Below are 18,046 nucleotides of genomic sequence, written 5' to 3'. Positions count from 1 at the left end.
CAACAATCCAACATTAATATTTTGGTTCTGTGGTTTTCTGACTATACTGTAGCATTACACATGGATGCCTCCAGTTAGGCTAATGACATGTGATTTCAATTATTATTACTATTAGTAGTAGTAGTAGTAGTGTTAATATTTCCTCCAGAAATACAGAGTTCCTAGACAGAATCAGAGCCCTACTGGAATGAGTATTTTATACATTCATGTACTGTCTTAAGAACAGATCTAGTTTTCTATTACGATTAATTTCTAATTGCTGGCAAACCAGAAATCTTCAGGATTTCTTTAAGCAGATGTTTTGTTCTTTTTCCATATGAAGCAGAACTTTTCATTGTGTATTTGCTTTTTAGGGCTCAGTTATCACTGAGTTTTGCTTTTGTACATTTTCATCCTCATCTACTTAAATCTCATGGTGTTTCTGTAGATGTATCTTATCAGTATTGTCTTTAAACATATTTAGGGAGAAGACTAAATGGAAGGGGGCCAAAGTATTCTCTACCTAGTACCAAGTATAACATTTGTTTCGGAGCCTGCACTGGCTTTGGTGCACATGGCTGCTGGTCTTTGGAGCCAACAAACTCCTTATATTTCATTGTCTAACACACAAACAAGCCCCAGTTACATAAAATATTGTCATGAAATACAGTGGAGTTATACAATGTGTGAATCAAGTTGAGCTTGAAGCAAATCTCCATTTCCTGTGAACTTAAACAATGGTGAAATTTTGGATCTGGGTGAGAATTCTGTAGCTAAGGTTGACCTGGAGAAATTTAATTGCTGGATATTGCTAGGACCTGATTAGTACCTGAGGGTTCAAATGCTGACAATGATTCATTTCCTGCTTACTGCCAAGGGAAGTGTACTTCAACATAAGGCAACAGGGAGGAAGAAAGGACAGGGAAAAGTCAGCCCCCTGCCACTTCACAAATGGCATTAGACTGAAATCTTTTGTCCTGGGAATTGTTTAAAACAATGCATGGTCTGTGAAAAATAATCTGGAGAATCTCCATGATGAATCTCTCCAGACCAGCACAGACTGTGAAAGCCAACAACAAAAAAACCACAAAGCTTGTTTTAGTGAAAAACAAACAAGCAAAAATCAAAACCCAAAAATCCATTCTAGGGCTTGTAATTTAGGACAAAAAGTGAAAAATGCATTAGATTGACTTTAAAAACCAAAAAGACATGTTCTAACTAGTTGCAGTGAACCAAGACTTCTATCACTCTATTCTTCTAGTGAAGCAGACTAGATTTATATGTAGTTTTGGAAGGGGGAAAAGAGCAGATTCTCTCTCAAATCAGTTTCATTTAGAGCACAGCCTGATGTAGCTCTGCTTTCTGTCATCTGTGGATGAAACAGCATTTTTTCTTCACACACAAAAATAATAACTGCTAAAGGGTGTTACTTTCTCTTTTGCTCATTTTCAATTGCTCTTTCTATTCTTCTAGAATTCACTGATCTTCTTGGTAGAGCCTCTTGAAAGTGCTTATGCAGATCATAGGCAGATCTTTATATCTTATGCCTGTAATACTAACAAAATATCCTCAGTACATGGTATCTCATTTGCCCCTTGAAGTCAGCCAAAAAGCCTCCGATTTACTTTAGTGCTGTTTGGCTCAGATTCTGAATGTTGATTTAGTAATGTCACAGCAATAAACACTGCTTGAGTTTCCTGAAAAACAGTTGAAAGCTGTATATTTACTCTTCCTAACTTTTCTCTTAGAAGATGACACACACATCCTTAAGCCAAGCCTACCCTGAATTAACTGCTGTCAAAGAATACCTGACATAAATAATGTTGTTTTAAAGCAGCTACAATACAGGGAGGAATTTTTTAACTCTCCCAGTGTTCTCAAACTCAGACTTGTTATATTAATAGGACCTTGTACGTGTAATTTTTACTGAAGCATACTAAAAACTCCATCAAATTAGCATTATCCCCTTTGAACTGGCACTGCTCCCTGCTTCCATGCTCTTCATTAGAAGAAATACATCTGATCTACAGTTGTACTTCTAAACTTGTTTTCAGGCACTTTCTCTGCACATCACCATACAGCTGCCTTAAGATACAGCAACCCACATTTCCTTAGAGAACCTCTAATGAGAGCAATTCGGAGCAGACAGCAATTTTAAAGATATTTAGTCTAAAGCATAAAGGGTAAGTGATATGAGGTGGGGGTTGTTGTCCTGGGCATTGAGTTGGCTCTTTGGCAGAAAATAAATGGGGTTATTCAGGAGCTCTCTGGCAATTTTGATGATGCTGCCTCTCATGAAAATGCTTGTGTTTCACCGCCTCCACAGAAACAAATCTAGTGACGGGTTTCAGCAGTGATGTAGGAATCAGCTCTTTTCCATCCTAACTTGAAACCAGGAATTTATATGCTAATCTACTTAATGAAAATACTGCTGTTTTGTCCATGCACAGATGTAAGGAAATGAAAAACAATTGAAAATATTCAAAACCCATTTATGTCCACTTCTATAACATAACTCCTCCAACAGTCTCTTCTAAAACAAGAGAAAATAGATACTGAGGTCCAATTCCAATTCAGAAATGTGCTTGATGCATCTGATCAACTGTTAGCACATTAAAATACTCCTAAATTAGGATGTAAAGATAAATATCTCTGTTGTAAATCAGGCTCACAGTTGTGTGATAAGATTTCCTATTATTGCATTGTTACTGTTATGAAGTAAAGAATGCTTACTATAAATATAATGTATTTTAGTAACCTAGCAAAGATTGCCAAGGTTTCTTATAAAAGGAGCAAATCTGGTTTCTATTCTTCTGTATTTTTGTGTAGCGAATATTCTTTTCAAAACCCCTCTTTTGGCCTTTGTTTTCTTGTCATTGTGGATTAATGAAACTGCTCTATCATTGGGATTGTCACATAGATTGTCATGGAGCTTCTGTTACAAGTACAAGTTGAACAATTTACCTCTGCCTCTAAATGACAATCGGCAAAGGGTTTTACTCATGTTGCTTGCATTCCTTCCTGAAGAAGAACTTTTATTAGTAGCTGGTTGTAGGATATGCCCAGCCACTGCCCTGGAGGGATGTCTGCTGAGATTGCACAATCCCCAGCAGCACTCCCTGGAAAGACAACCACTTCTTTAGTCACGTCGAGAAAAGACAGACCCAGAACCCTCTGGGAAACCCTATGCAGATCCTTTGTAACCCATTGGCCTTTACCCTCTGACACCCATCCCCTGTATCCCTATAAAAGCAAGCCCTCTGCCCCTGCAAGATAGAGCTCTCGTCCCTGGCTTTCCCCTTCGCTGGAGTACAGACCAACAATAAAGCTAGCTCCGTGCGGAACCAGCCACAGGAGCCTCTCGTCTCTCTCCCTGGTCTGGCCTGAAGGCTGCCCTGCAGAGCTGAGCTGGAATCACGAGCTGATAATCACTAAAGAGCTGACAGCCTCTGCACGGGCCCTCCTGCCAGCAGCTGAGGGAAGACACCGGGCCTAGGGCAGGCGATTCCTTTCGGGACCATCTCCCCAGACCGGTCACCTCTTCCTGGGTCAGAGCTACTGACCCCTCCACCAGCTGTAATAGCTGGTGGCTTTACTAGTGTGTCATGTACAGATGAAATACAGGGCTGTCACCTTCAAAGAAATTGAGTTCCACAGCAGTATCAGGCATTTGAGTTTTATTCACTTTGTTAAGCAGTTCCTATGGAGTCTACATCCTGAATCTGACAAAACAAAATGCTGAAGGGAGAAGCACACAGGTTTGTGGAGTGTTGGAATGATGCTTCAGCTGCCTTGAGCTGAACATAGTTCCTAACAGATGAAAAACATTTTTGTTCACTTGAGATAACTGCAAGGCAGCCAAATGATTACATTCAAACTTTCCAAAGCTTGGAAATATTTGCTTCTGAGTCACAGCCAAACATGAGTAACGGCTGCCCAGAAGGGATACTGTTGTTTGGAAAGAGACAGACAGCTATAACTGATTGCCATGCTGAGCCTGGAAATTCCATCTCAACCTTATCTTCAGCATCATGCTTTTGCAGCGCTGTCATGAGCTCCACCACTGCTGAAGCAGCAATCCAGGAGCAGCAGACCCACCTTTATGATGCAACAAACTGCTCCAACAAAAATTGTGGTGAATCCCTACACTGAGAAACAAGTAGTCTAGCAAGCAGGTAGCCTGGAGAACAGAAAGCAGTCATCAGTGTTCCTTCCAAAAAAACATAAATATACTGCATAAAATTCAGCAAGTGATCTTTCTCTTTTTTAAAATTTGATTTTGATTTTTTGATTTGTGTGGTCAAACAGGATGTTCTGCCAGAATTAAATACAGGTTAGCCTTTATCAAATGACTGTGAGTAGTTGGCTGTTAACCATTTTTGTTGGTTTTGTGACTTCGAATCTTGGCCTACAGCAATTTATTTTTGCGTGTGGTGAATGATATTTCACCTATTTTTTGAAAGACAGTTGTTCTTGGAGTAAGAACTAAACATTCCAAGGACTTGCTGTAAATTAAAAAGAAACATGTAGGATCTTTGTAGAAACAAGTCACATAGGAAATGCCTTCAAAACAGTTTTGTATTGGACTGAGAAAGAGATACTGATTGGGATACTCATGGAGAATCAAAAGTGACAGACATGCAATATTTGGTTCTTAACTTTATTTATGGCGCCAATATGTCTCTATCCAATCTTCCCCAAGAAGGCTTTCTTGAAGACCTTAGTATGATCTTCCCTTCTCAAGCATCCTGCCACTTTTAATGGGAGAAGGTAATAACATTAGGAAACAGTCAAAAAAAACCCCTCCCAGGTTGAAAACAGTGCCTTTCCTGTGGTGCTTCAAGTCTCTATATGGATTTCACTTACCACCAACCAAAATGTTCCTTTTCTAAGAGGAGGAAGACTGACTCTTGGAAAGGACTAAAAGGTTCTGGGCATTTGGAGTCTCTCATTGCTGCCAGCTTTTCAGCTAAATACAGTTGCAGACTCTCCACTGTGCATAGGGGGATAAAAAGCAGATGCCTTTCAAATCCCATGAAGTTTCTGTAACTGTCATTTAAAAGAAAACACCTTTGACTTGCAGCAGGCAAGCCTGAACTGAAACCACAGGGAGAGAGTAAATATGATCCTCATGGTGAAACCATAGGGAGAGAGTAAATATGATCCTCCTGGTGTCATTTTAAAAGCCTCTTTTCTGTCTGTAACTGCTCTTTAAAGGTAAATAAACACTGTTCTCTTAATATGTGAATTTCTTCCCCAGTACTCTATTAGGGATTGCACAAATATTACCTCAGTGTATATTCAGACATTATTAAAACAAATTACTCTGTTGCAGTACAGCTAAGGCCCATTCATTCATTCATTCATTCATAATGGTGGAGGACTGTGCAATGTCCCTGAGGTATGCCAGAAACAACCGTTCTCTTGTAAGCTTACACAATCAGTTATTTAAAATTGATTTATTTTGTTAATGTCGTATAATGGCTCCCAGGAGGAGATGAAAACAAACAGATCAGAGCTGATTATGCCTCCAGGTTATAGCTTGAGACAAGGCAGTAACTCGTGGGTCTAGAACTCACAGCTACAGAAAGATACTGCTTTGTGCTCTGTGTGCTTTTTTCTCCTTGCAAACCTTTGAACCTCACAGTGTTCATGTGCCTCAGGGCCTAAACCACCACAGGCCTGCATTGTACAGCTTGGCCCAAGGTCTCCAGATTGCCTGGACTGTACCTGGCAGAAGTCCAAAGAGGCTCTGTGTTGTACACACAGCTATGGGTAGTTTCAAACCATCCTTTAAAGCTCCCCTGCTCTTAGGTTCCTCTAGTCTTCGGCCAGGTATTGGCATTGCATAAAACTGGCCAAAGAAAAAAATCTCAAAACAGCTGGGGATTCCTGGTGAACAGAGACAATTTGTTCCCCTTTTTATACTCTGTGTGTTGAAAACAGCAAAGGCGTGACCTAGAATACAAAGATCTGTATTGGAAATTGCTCAGCCCAAATAGGAAATTTGGAGCCATGTTCTGATTTGGCTTCCAAGAGGGATTTTAGCATATAGACATCTCTCTTCCTCTCAAAACCATTGTTCGTGGTTTCATCATTTCATGGTTTTCATCATTCATGGACATCGTTTCATGTGTTGCATGTTCCTGACTCTCCATTTGTTACCATTTTCACATCAGATGCAGGTTTCTGTCAGCTTTAATTAGCTTTAATTAGTCAGTGGTACGACTATGCAGCAGCTTTCTCTTGCCACAGGAGAGGGGTCATTCCTAACCTTGCTGCTGAGGTCATTCCTTACCACTGCTGCTGTAAACAGCCCATGAATTACTTTTGCAGGAACAAAGCAAAACATCAGAAACACGAAGGGAGAAATGTGCTGTGTCCTGTGTCCACACTCACGCTGAACTGCTGCGAATGCTCTCAACCCAGAGGCCGTTTGGCCAGCTGGATGAGGCACACTACAGACAGTGGCTAAGAATGTAATTTCTGAGTAGGACTGTTGCACTGGCTGCTGTCACTGTGGTCAAAGTGCCTTCTGGCTGCAGTCACACATGAAAACCTGCTATAGTGGGAGCTGCTTCGCTTGTATGTAGCGCAGCACGAAGCGGTGTTATCATACACGTTCCCCTTCCCAGCAAAGCTGTATAAGGGCTGTCAGATCTTTGCTCTAAATATAATATTCATGCCTTGGAGCTACTTGACTGCTGATCATTATGTAGCCCTGCAAGACTAAATCCTTGGGATTCTGTTGCTTGGCTGTGCTTGCCTCTGCAATCCATGCTTTTAGATAGTCCCTGGGGAGCAGAATCTGCCTGGCCTGAATGGTGATAGATTGTTGAAAGCAAAGTCATCCCCTATCTGTAAGAGAATCACAAGTTTTCCTTATATTCCTGGATCTCTGAGGCTTCAGTGGATAACAAGATCTTATTTCAATCCCTTGGCAACTATCTAGGGATCTGTCCAATAAAACAGTTATATTACTTCAAATAAAGTGAGGCCAGGACCAAGGATACATTTATGGTTTCTTAATGCCTTGTTTAACTGTTGCTACTTTAATGGTGTTTGGCCTTCAGATTTCGGCCTGATTCAAACCTCTGAGGGCTGAGCTTTCAAGGCAGAGTTGTCCCTACATCTCTTGGGTAGCTGTATCAAGTATATTAGACTGACACAGCTGTGACCCTGGAATGTACTTAATGCCTGTGGCTGAAGACCCTGAGTAGACCCTTCTGAGTGACACTTCTGAGTGTCTTCTGAGCATCTACTGAGCAGACACTTCTGAGGCTTATTCAGAGAAGGCCTAGACAGCACCTGCACACTTAAAAGCTATTGGGAATCTCTGCATAGTCTGAGGTCTGCCCAGCCCTAGCTAGAGCCTCACAGTTTGTTTTAACTATGATCTTCCTTGCATGGGTCCTGGAACTGTTACACACTCCTAATGTAGATGTGTCACTCTGTGCTGCCAATGGCTTCATTCTTCGGGCCCTGCCTATTACAAGATGTTTGATTTCTTTCTTTTAATTTTAATGATAGGTATAAAACTCACTGTTGTTTAATTTGCAAGTTCTTTTTGAGATGCATGAAAGGCATGAAATAAAAGAGATAGAAAGTATACATCTGTCATGAAGACTTGAAGTTATTTTCTTACACACTGTACCTATTTTGACTATTCAGATGGTAAACTATCCCTGGTAAACTAGGACCTCTAAATTTACCAGTAATGCATAAATAACATTAAATAATAGTAATGTTACATCCATATATCTATAAATGCATACGGTATATATACAGCACAAATCTGTTTTGTAAATACCAGTTTAGGATTCTGCTTTTTTATTCAGAGCTTTTTATCAAGACAATCTTTTGGTAAAATTTAAAAGCACGTGAAATTTCCAATAAAAGACAAACTCTAGAAAAAGAATAGAGCAGGCATTGGGACAAAAAGGATGAGCAAATAATAAAGTTTATATGTAGAGTATGGATCAGATTTCAAAAGCAAATGAAATAAACTTAAGCAAAACAGCATGTATTCCAAGTTGGAATCAGCTATAATGTTACGAGAAATCTGTGTACCTCCTATTGTAAATATTTATACTTTTGAATTTCCTTAGTAAATGCCAGATATTATTCCCCAAAGAACATTATTTACTTGTTTTAGGTTTTAGCTTATCTGCCCTTGAATTCTCTGGTGAGATCAAATTCTCACATTACTGACACATGGGAGTTTGTTTATTGCAGATCAAAGGGGAATACAATTCATACATGCATTACAGCATAATCTCTTAACACCTAGCAGAATATAGTGATTAAAATCTGACTTCATAGAGCATTAAAATTTGAATATGATGCCAGAAGATGTACCATAAATCTCCCTGGAACTGAAATCCACTAGTTATCTTCATATACGTAACTTCTGCACAGCCTTCCCTATGTCAAATCACTGCCAGTTCTGCAACACAATTTCAAAGGGAAAATTCCATGCACTCAGAGATCAGGGGATTATTGGTGCAGGAATTATTCTATTTAAATTTACATATGAATTCTGCTCTGTCTCAGCATACCTGCAATTATTAGGTTTCTGACAATACACAGTCTATTCATCGGTCTTGCTCAAGGTGATGGGACAGATCCTGAGCTCTGACCTACCTATCTAATTCCAAATTATCCTGTATCTGTAGATAATTTCTGTCCCATCTTTCATGCTTTATGTTTTATCTGCTGCCTACTTTCCCCACTCCTCAGTGGGGATACAGTGAGGCTTACATGCATTTTACTTAACTGCCTTGATGCCTGCCCAATAAAGTCATCATAACAACGTAGTTTGTTATTTTTGCTTTGAGCTTTTAAATGGAACATGCACTATTGACTGCAATGGCACAAGATCCAGCTTTTGTTTCTACAGGAGGTTGCAAGGGAAATGGAAATTCTCAGTGAAGGGTTTATATCTTCACTAGCTCACAGAGTCAGTAATTTAAGGTGAGCTTCCTCTACGCATTTGCGTATCTCACACCCTTTTGGAAAACCTTCTCTTTGATCTAGGAAGGTGTGACTGGGCATTAAAGTATGAAATATGCTGCTACAATTGCACATGCTTTCCAAAATCACTGATAATATCCTGTTCTGTCAAGTTGGTGTGTCTGTTTAACTTATAAGTTCCTTAGGTCAAGGACTGTCTACAGCTCCTTGTTTATATGGTAAACTAATCTTTGTCTGCGTTGATTAGTCCCTAGACATTACAATAATAAACAAAGCAGTTAGGAATCATCAGTCAGATCAGATTTGAGCTAGAAGCATAAAGGCAAGGCCTAATCATCTGTTGTGCCATTCACTCAGTCTTTTTTCAGCACAAGACCTTTCCACCTCCTTTCTAGGAATCCCCATCTCTTATTCTTTCTTTTTGTCACTAAAAAACAGGTAAGAGAATAGTCTCAAAAATTCTTAGGAAAAAATTGTCATCTGAGCCCCTCCGGGTCCAGACAACAACAGAAAAACAGAAAAGCAGGGGGAAAAAAAGAAGAAAGAGTGTCTAGTTTGGCAAAAAAGTTTTGATCAAAACAGCTGCAATTTGCAAGGATTAGATCTGGTTCACTGTCCTACAGAGGTAAGAACTGGACAGTGGCTCTTTATGATTTCACAACCCTCTGTGTAGGCTGCCAAATTAAGTATGTTTTGGATGGAAGTCTGAAGAAAGAGCTGGCATCAAAAAAAGTTTTGGTGTCCACTTCCAGCCCTAATAGTTTTCTTTTAATCTTTAGCCAGGGCATGGGAAATACAATCCTCCTTCATTAAAAGTATTTAAGTGATCATCTGTTGGACTGTATGTGACTTGATATTTGCCCCCCTTATGGGATGAATAAGCTGCATGGAATCTGGTTATAAGCTGAAAAGTCGCCATGGAAATTTTTACAAAGTTTCTCTCCTCTTTACCCCCTCAAAAGTAACTTTTTCTTTTCTAGAACTACTTCTCCTCCTTCTGATGTGATGTGAGGAGTAAACCAAGGAGAGCACATATCTACCTGGAATAATACCTAAAAATATTCAAGGTAGTCCTACTGTATTTTAGTTCCCTAAAGCTCTCTTTCACAGCCATGTGGCCATTTAAGTGATTTTCTGTGTTCTGTTGTATGCTTACAGATAGAAGAAGGAAAAAAGTAATTGTTTACGTTCGGCTGGTGCAATTGAGCTTGAAATAGTAAGTGAAAGCAGATGATGAACAACCAAAGTCTCAATACTGTACACTGGTTTTGCAGGGTTTTTTTCCTAGTTCTTTTGAAATCAACACTCCCACCCCCCCCATACACGTGGCAGTGTTTGTAGATTTTGAGCCTTGGGAGTGTTAGCAGCTGAGTCTTGTGTAACCTTTCCACTCTGGGGCGGGAGCTCCTCAGCTTGTGCAGCTAAACCACTGCTGGGCACTGGTCAGTGTGAAGTGAGGAGGCCACAGGAAAACAAAAAAGCCAACAAAAACCAGTGTCCTGAGGAAAGCATTGCCTAGCAAATAGACAATAGACAGTGATTTATTTTTTGCTAAGTGACATCTTAAATACCAAAAGACATTAAAACTTTCAATAGTATTCTCTGTAAGGATATTATACACTCTTCTGTGACATGGTGCAAATGCTGGGGGCTGAAGGACAGCTTGCCCATCTAAACTCAGTTTGCCAGTTTCAGTTTGATGATACAATTTTCACTTTCTATTCTGTGACTCTCAAATTTTCTGTTCTCTCAGCTTTCTGTTCTCTCAGTGTTCAGGCTCAGAGGTGGCTGCACTTTGAGGTTAAAAGCAATACTTAGTTTTTACACAATATCTGACATAAGTAGAAGACAATGCACTTCACAAAATACATCTGTATCATTACCCTTTTACTTAAGGGAAAAGTGAGGCTTTTAGAGGTGAAGAAATTGGCTGTTGATTATTAGAGTATTACAAGCTTTTTTTTATTCTTAAGGAAAGTTAGAGCATGTTAATTATTATTTTATTTTTTATTTACTCTTGCCGTAGATCTGTCCTGATTTTTGAGTAGTCAAAATGTGGTTCTTGGTGACTGTGTGCAAATCACAGAATCCTTCTTTCCCTTTATATTCTTGTCTATGGAAAATATTGATGATACCTTGATTTTAATTTTAAAATACTGATGATAATTGAAAGCAGATTAATAGAATTAAATTTAGATGTAATGGTAAAGTACTGCAAGATCTTTGGCTAGGAAGTATTTACTGACAGGCAAGGCAATATTATTCATATGCTACAGTATTCTGGACTGCTCTTAAAATACTGATACTAAACCCAGAGAGCCATGACTGACTACTTACATAAGCCTTATTGGATTAGCAAGGTAAAGGGAACCATGTTTTTTTAAAAATCCCTTTTTTATTGCCTCCCATGCTGCTCTGCTGTGGCAGTGGCAGTTCCTACATTTACAACAGCATCCTGGTTTGGATATTCCCTAAATCAGATTTCACCTTGATAGAAGATTTGTAATGTGCTGAGTTGTTTTCCTAAAATGGAAGTCCTGGAGCTGGAAAGAGGCAGTTGCACTGCACCCAGCCAGCGGTAAATACTTCTAAAAGGCATGTTACTACAGTCATTCATCTATAAATCATCTCTGTATAATCTCCCCTAAGTTTCTTCTGCAGATCTATGCTGGTGCCACCAGCTAGCCCAGATGTCCCTGTTCTTTGCTGGAACCTCACACCCACCTACTTCCCTTTCCTGAAACAGCACGCCAAGCAGCATGATGGATCACACGAGTCCATGCCCAGACATCTGTTTACTTTCTATGTGGAAAAACAGCTTTTCACATTATATAGCCCAGTGTGCACGTCTTCAGACATCCACAGTGTGTCTGTAATGTGACCATACAGGCGTCTCATGTTGGCAGCACCCAACATTTTCATCAGCATTTCAGTATTGAGAGTTCTGAGTGCTTGCAGAGAGGGCTGAGTTGAACTGAGGATATGAAGCAGTCACTCATGAGAAATGCGAAGGGAATTAAGGTGTGTGACTGTGGTGGAATGCAAACTTTTAATAGTATCTGGTCCCTGGTTTTCACTGTGAGAGAGCCATAAGGGCTGTGAAATAAGTGTTCCTGAGGGGTGTGTATGTTTCCCTGTGATCAGAAATTCTTGGCCACTTTCATAGGATTGCCTCAAGATAGAAAGGCCCCTCATAGCAGAGGGGTAATACATAGGTCACACCTTTAATAGGCAGGGCCAGCATCAGCTCTTCTTGTTTACATGGCTCTCCCCAGCTTAGCCCTCCATAGAAGCAGAAAGTGACCACTGTGTGCTCTTTCCATTGTGTTTTCCATTAGGTTTTGATCACAGTTACCCGTTGGGCTGGTATGCAGTGATCTCTCACCCACTTCCTTTTTCTGTGTCCAAACTGAAAGATGGAGATTAAGCTTGATAACAACCCTCATGTGATGTCAATGGACACCCTAAAGGATCCCACCTTGTCAAGAACTCTGTAACTTTCTGGTTTAACAGGTGAGGGATGTACAAGGGAGAGGAGTAGGAAATTTGGACAAAGCTGACCTCAGATGTTTATTTTGTCTAGAGTATAAGGACCAATTTTCTGCGTAGAATAACCACTGGACCGGATGGTCTGCTCTGTTGTTACTCATACTGAGGTCAGGGACCTGTGGAACTGAGGGCATGAATTTTACTGAAGGCATGGGATATCTCCTAAGGCTTCTACTGCAAATCTGTGGATTTGGACCTACCAGCAAGAGGACTAACTAGCCCAGACATCCCTGTCCTTTGCTGGCTCTCTGCTGGGACACACACCTACTTCTTGTCTTGAAGCAGTAGCCAAGGAGGTATGAGGACAGTGGGGTCTGCAGGGAGGAACCAGCTGCTCTGTGGACTCCAGGCAGTACACAGATTTTGATACTTAAAATAAAGAGAAGAATGAGCCTTTCCACTGTGAAGCTGGAGTGCTGAAAATGGAAGGGAACTCGTGTTCCTATCTGCAGTCCTTTGAATTCTCATTATTCACTCCCTCATTTGTCTTTTACAATGCCAGCCCTACAGATCCCACTAATTTTTCCCTATTCTTTTCTCTATACCCTCAGAACCTACTTACCACCGAACATTTGAGAGTTGTGTATACCACAGAGAAATGTCCAGTGATGTTTTAATGAGTTTCTTGGTGTATACCATGTTATTTTTGTTGGTTTTCCTTTTAATTGCCTTATTTCTCAATGTTGTTATGCACAAGAAAATGATTTTTTTTCTTTTTGTGAGAACATTCTGCCACAAATGGAGCTCTAAATGTAGGAAAATGAGTCACTACAATTACAAATCTAATAAGAGAGTATTTGGAGAGCTAATGCTTCTCCTGTGGAAGTGTTTTCCATAGGGCGAGGTAAAACTGTCATCTAGTGGTCATGATCTGTTCCTGAATTACTGTTTTCATTTGGATATAGCCAGAATGTTTCCTATTCCCAGGATGAAATATACTGAAATACACTTGAAAATACTAAGCTAGAAAAAAATATGTGTTCAAAAGGCTTTGAGGTAAAGGGAAAAACCCTAGAATCTTTCATAAAGAATAAATGTATAACTTCATGCAGCAAAGCTGTGAACTCCCCTTTTTCTCTCTCTCCCACAATTTACCACAGTGACATATCACTTTCTGCCTTACTGAACAGCTGTGGGAGGCAGAAGATCAAGATAACTGAAGCTAAAAGAGACCATCAAAATAACCTCTCTTAATAGGTGTCCTGCTACAGTCATTTTACAAGTCAGTCTCAACTTCTCTGCGACAAGCACGTTGATGCTATCAGGAGAGAGCTGACTGTGTGCGTCTTCTCATTTTGAGCTTATTTGTGTACCAGTGTTTTGCAGCTGCTGATTGGTAAAGGTAATGCTCACACCTACATATTAACAACTGGAGTTCAGTGAATAAATGTGAAGAAAAGCAGCACTGGGACATGGTGTAATAAGATTATGCCCTTACAAAAAAGGAGAACTGGCAGAGCAAAATGCAGTGCTATGAGTTTATTGACTCAGGCTGGAGTATTGCTGCATAGGATTAGCACCTGCATCTAGTACCTGTGATACTGTGGACAGAAGCAGGTGGGATTCTCAGATTTTTTTAATGGAGAAATTCATGTGTCTTGATGGGTGAGGAAAGCTTTTATGCAGGCAGTATCTCCTGGAGTGAATTGGCTAGTATAAATCATAATACTTAGCAAACAAGCTTCCTGCTCAGTCTGGTTTCCAGATTCTGTTTATAACTTGTATTTTCACAAGGTGGTGGATCCCTAGTTTTGGATTAGGATCCCTTTATTCAAGGTGCTTTGCAAACTCAGAACTTCAAGATACTATCTGCCTTGTAATGCTTAGCGTTTTAAGCATATATTGAAGGGCATTGCTGACAGAGGCAGATGATGGGGACCACAAGGAAATTATAAGACAGTCTGTACATAATTAGCAATAATTCCAGTATGCCCACATGCTTAAGAATGTAATTTCTATTGAGCAGATGTTATTGAAGAGGTTTAACAAAGATATTAATAAAAATAATGAGGTACCTTTCTGGATGTTTATGCGGTTTCCTGACTGAGGACAGTGCTATCTGAGGTAAATGACAAAAAGCACAAGGTGAATTATTTTTAAACTTAATGCATAGTCAAAAATAGTTGTCATCTTTAGTCCACCAGAGAGAAAAGATTTCTCAATGGTGAATGCAAGGGAGAACAGGTTAGGCTGTGGAAGCCTTTCTTACATATTCATTATGAAATACATTTAGTAGTGGACATTCTTTGCTTAGTATTTGCTGTGAATAGGTTTTGCTCTGACTGCATAGCTTCTGGATGTTTATGCGGTTTAATATATATATATATTTATAGCTTCTGTGCAAATGTATTTTTTTATCTTTCTTTCTAGTTATGACTAAATACACTGTACAATTTTCTTTCCCTACCAATTAAATATGAATCTGTTTTTATTCTGCTTATAAAGATTTTAGATTTTCTTAACATTTAGTTTAATAAATTGGGTTTTTTGAAAAAAATTATCTGGTATTCCCTAGCCAATACACTCGTTCTCCAGATTTGTGTAAGTACACTCATTCTTTAGATTTGTATGAAGAAATCCCTGCTATATCTAGAGGGAGAATGCTCCTGTGAAAGTCATCCAGCTCTAGCATGAAAACTTAAACTTCTGTAGCCAGTAGGATAAATATAGAAGATCCTGAGGTCATTTTACTTCATAACTGGAAGCTGAGCAATACTTCAGCAGTCACACACTGAACCAGAGGGTCATGATGGACAGCAGGGTTAAAAACTAGGCTGTAGGTAGTAAACAAACAAATACGAGTAGGTGATACTGGCAGGAGAATGCAGTTGTAAATCCTGAAAGCTGTTGGGATGCAGAGACAGGGCTATGTCTGAAACACCACTTTCACTGGACTCTGTTATTAGCAAAGCTGTTTGAAGCAGGTAAGTGATGATAGAATGACCTTTCTGCTGATATTTGCAATGTAACCAAATCTTACATGTTACTGTGATGGGTGATGAAGCGCTTTACCCGGTTCTCATGAAACTATTTCCAGTTAGGGAGGCCAAGGAATTGATGCATGTACAGAAGCTATATTCAGTCTCAGGATTTGTGGTGCATCCATTTTTTAGTACTCCACTGCTATCCTAAAGAATAGGTGAGCAGCTACTCTGTGGATGCACAGCAGCAGAGAATCTGCTGACATGCTGTGCGTGTGAGCTGGGTGCTCGGGACTCTACAGTCATAAGATAAGTGTGATTATTAACCGCCTCTTTAGAGCAGGAATGGCAGTTATAAACTGTCAGGAGACTGAAACATGCCTGTGAAGATAAAATATAGTGGTAAAAGTGTGAGATGCAAATTTACCAAAATCAAATGTTGCAGCACAAGATACAGCATCGGTAAATGTGGTTAAAGCCAAAACCTGTCTGTACGGGATGAGCTGAAAAGCTGCTGACTTTCTTCCTGTGACTTTGTAACACGCTGGGGAGTTTATAGGGCAGGCCGGCCTGACTGCTAAGAAACAGCCAACACAGAAGTTTTGTGTGGAGGATGCCTGCACCACAATAGCAGCACAGTGCAGAGAGGAGCAGCAAGCACCCTGACAGAGAAAAAGGAGTGCACAAAGGGACTCTCTGCTTTAGATTTCTGTGCTGCTAAGGACAAAAAATGCACTTGTATATGTGTGTATACATAAGATTCTTAACTCAATACTATTTACCACAGTCACAAACTAAAATCCTGTTTTCTGCCCATAGCAGGTCTGATTGTGGAACAAAGTAAAGTACAAAGAAAATAATCAACCAATTAGCAACTTAGCAATGTCCAGGTCTGGAACTTATGTGATTTAGTTCAGTGTGATAGGCCTGTGAATGATCATAAAACCCCACAGCTAGAGAGCAGTTTAGTAGGTGATACACGTCTGTAAATGTAATATATTGCTTATAAACTGGCAACAACCTACCTTCAAGAGCTGATGAACCCCATTTATGAACATTGAACAACATAAACCACTATCTAGTACACAGAAAAAAAGCCTTAAGAAGGGATGCAACTCTATTTTTGAGTGGGAAAAAATATCACTGGTCAGTATTACACCTTTTTTAAGTGGAGAATTTCAGAGGATTATGCCTGTGTTGACTGTCTCTCTTCCTTGGTCAGTCACTGGAAATGGAAGTTCCTTTAAAAGTTGTTTGTAGCTGCTTGATATTCAGCTTTGATCCCTTCCACTCTAAAAGGCCATGCAGAAATGGAGAAAAGCAATACTTGCATGCAGAGAGCACCTGGACAAGAGCGGCTGTTTCATAGCTGCTAGAGTGAGAGTAAATAACTGTATCGGTCTACATGAGTAATACATTTGGGAACTGCAATCAGTCTAGAAGTCTGTTTTCCAAGCACTGTGTCATAGCCCTTGGGAGCTTTGCTCAAAAGAAAACTCTAGCAATGTGTGTCAAAAGACATTTCTAAATCTAAAGGAGAAATCTGGTTCTGATGCTACAATCAGACCAAGTACCCAGTCAGTCTTTTAAAATACTGAAATAAGAGGTAGTCAACAGCGGTTTATAAATATATTTCTTTACTCTTACTGTAAAGTCATTTCATGCTTTATCTAGAAAGGCATCAATCCAAAAAGTCTGAGAACTGCTATTATATGGAGGACAATTTATTTTACTTATTCCCAAAGGATATTCTGTGAAGGTGGGAACAAGTCACCTCAAAATGAGACACAATAAGATATATAAGCTAATTTACAGAGTAAAACGTGAACTTGCAAGTACATTGAAAAGAATATGAGTAAAATATCTAGACATACAAATGAAAAAACTTCATTTGTGGTAGTTATAATAAATATGACTACAATTAGCAAGCATTTGATCATTTTTGTATATTATTGCACATTTATAGAAGATGTATTTGTAATTGTTCTGGTTTGTGAAATATTTTACGTTTGTTTCTGGTAAAAGTAGTCTATGGGTTTTGAGTAACAAAATTATTTTACAGCATCTTAATGCTTATACTCTTAAGAAAGAGAGGAATGCTGTATCTTCATAGAATCTTATGGGAAAATAATCATACCAGTGATCTGAAACACAGAATGAACATATTTAGTGGACATCACAAAATCATAGAGTGGTTTGGGTTGGAGGGGACCTTAAAGATTATCAAAGTCCACCCCCCTGGCACTGGCAGGGACACCTTTCACTAAACCAGGTTGCTCAGAGCTCCATCCAACCTGTTCTTGAACACTGCCAGCAATGGGGCATTCACAGCTTTTCTGGGCAACCTCTTCTAGTGTCTCACCACCTCACAGAAAAGAAACTTCCTCCTAATATCTAATCTAAACCTACTCTCTTTCAGTTTGAATTCATTCCCCCCTGCCCTGTCACTGCACACTCTTGTAAAAGTCCATCTCTGTCTTTCTTGCAGGTTCTCTTCAGGTACTGGAAGGCTGCAATTAGGTCACCCTGCAGCCTTCTCTTTTACAGGCTGAACAATCCCAGCTCTCTCAGGCCTTCCTCATAGGAGAGGGGCTTCATCCCTCTAATCATCTTGATAGCCTCCT

Source organism: Coloeus monedula (genome assembly GCF_965178545.1).
Source record: "Coloeus monedula genome assembly, chromosome: 3".
Lineage (NCBI taxonomy): Eukaryota > Metazoa > Chordata > Aves > Passeriformes > Corvidae > Coloeus > Coloeus monedula.
This window is presented reverse-complemented; position numbering follows the sequence as displayed.